We start from the raw sequence: 1,973 nt of genomic DNA on the forward strand, positions 1-1,973 counted from the left end.
AAAATGGCGCTCAGCCAGCTCAACCCAGCCCCCTTCCTCCTCTAAGCAGAGCGGGGAGAAGCCAGGAGGAGGGAGGGAGAAGGCGCCACGGCGGTGTGTGTGAGGGAGAGGGGGGGGAATGGAATGGCGCAGGGGGAAAATAGTGCAGCCCGAACAAACAGAATCCCCACGCTGATCCATGGACAGCCCACAGGCCGATAGATCCTGAAGGCAATTGGGCCTGATCTGGCCCGCGGACCTTAGTTTGCCGACCCCTGCAGTAGATTAAGAAACTTGTATTTTATTTTTAAAAAAACTAAAGGTGTGTGCTTACAGGTGAACAGAGACCAGTGTCCATGCCCATAATGACATCATGCAAGGCCAGCCCACCCATGAATTTTTCTTTGGAAAAAAAAAGTGTCTCGCATAAATGTAAATAATAATGAAAACTGTAACAGAATAACATAATGAGAGAAACTAAATGCAGCAACAGGAGGCAAGAAACAAGAAGACACAGTTGGTCCCTCTTAACAGACATTCTTAACTGAACAGAACTGAACACACACGGAAGGGAGGGGCTGATTCCGGAATAAAGCACACAAGCCCCGCCCACCAGATACCAAGCATTCTACTGCAGTGGTATCTTGGTTCTCAAACGCCTTGATACTCAAATGCCTTGGTTCCCAAATGCCGAAAACCCGGAAGTAAGTATTCTGGCTTTTTGAACGTTTTTCAGAAGCCGAACATCCGATACAGTTGTCGGCTATTGTTTCTGGGGCACCAATCAGAAGCTGCGCCTTGGTGTTTGAATATTTCGGAAGTCGAACGAACTTCTGGAACGGATTAAGCTTGATGCTTTTGTTTTTGTTACAGGTAGGTAGCCGTGTTGGACTGAGTCGAAACAAAATAAAAAAAAATCCTTCTGTAGCACCTTAAAGACCAACTAAGTTTTTATTTTGGTATGAGCTTTCGTGTGCATGCACACTTCTTCAGATACACTGAAACAGAAGTAACCAGACCCTTATGTATATTCGGAGGGTGTGTGTGTGGGTGATGGGAATGGGTGATGGGCTGATAGGAGTGGTAAACCTGTTGTGGCTTTTGTTTTTGCTATTGATTTTGCTTTTTTTGTTTTTGAGGCTTTTTTAGGTAATTTGTTTTTGTGACTATGTGGAACCTGCGACGAATGTCCCCATCTATTACTAAAATGCGACACAGGAATCCAGAGGTGAAGCCACACACACTCTTCTCCCGCCGCCTCCCAAATAAACCACTTTATTCTTGGGAGTTTATAAGTAAAGAGACTCTCCTTCCAGCTCACGTGGCCTGGTATCAAAGAAAAACTCTACCAGGCAGGGGAGACACCTTGATCATGAAGGAGGTTTTCCCAGGGTGAGGCTCATCCATTGCACTGCGGGTGTGCTGACCCCTGCGATTTCCCCAAATGCGGGAAACTCGACTGCATAATTTGTGGTAGTGGGGGACTGCGTTCGCGCAATAAAAAAAAAAATTAGGGACTTTCGGTTCGTCGCGGCGGTGAGAAGGACGCAGGGACTTTCGCGTGCCGAGGTCTCTGGCTTCTCGGAGGGGGGGGGAAGTCCGCAGAGCGAGCGGACTCCCCGTAAAAACATCGGATCGAGAGTTCCGATGACTCAGGAGCCCAGCGGCCGCTCCGTTTGGCGGATCCCCCGCCGCCCGAGAGCTCAATAGAGCGATCGTGAGCCGGCGGGGTTGAACCGCGGGAGCCATTTTGGGCCACATCTTGCCTCCGGGAAGCGAAGCTCCGAGTCCTGACCCGGCAAGCGGCGGATTCTTCCGATTTGAAACTAAAGATTCCTAAAGAAGTAAGTGGAACTTTGATTTGGACCTTAAATTTGCTGACTGGAAAATAGGAGAGACTTTAAAGAAACGGAAGCCGGTCTCTTCCTAATGGGAAACTGGGAGGCGTTTGGAAAAAAAATCCTAAGCCGAATAACAAAAGAATTTGAAACTGT

At 48.3% G+C, this 1,973-nt stretch overlaps 1 non-coding gene across 1 annotated transcript; it reads left to right on the forward strand.

Annotated features, from left to right (window-relative positions):
- Positions 1-1,319: 1,319 nt before the first annotated feature.
- LOC132592230 (U1 spliceosomal RNA) lies at positions 1,320-1,479 on the forward strand. Its single transcript, XR_009557702.1, has one exon. It is a non-coding gene; the product is annotated as a U1 spliceosomal RNA (small nuclear RNA).
- The last annotated feature ends 494 nt before the right edge of the window (positions 1,480-1,973 follow it).

Source organism: Zootoca vivipara, chromosome 5 (genome assembly GCF_963506605.1).
Source record: "Zootoca vivipara chromosome 5, rZooViv1.1, whole genome shotgun sequence".
NCBI classification, from domain to species: Eukaryota; Metazoa; Chordata; class Lepidosauria; order Squamata; family Lacertidae; genus Zootoca; species Zootoca vivipara.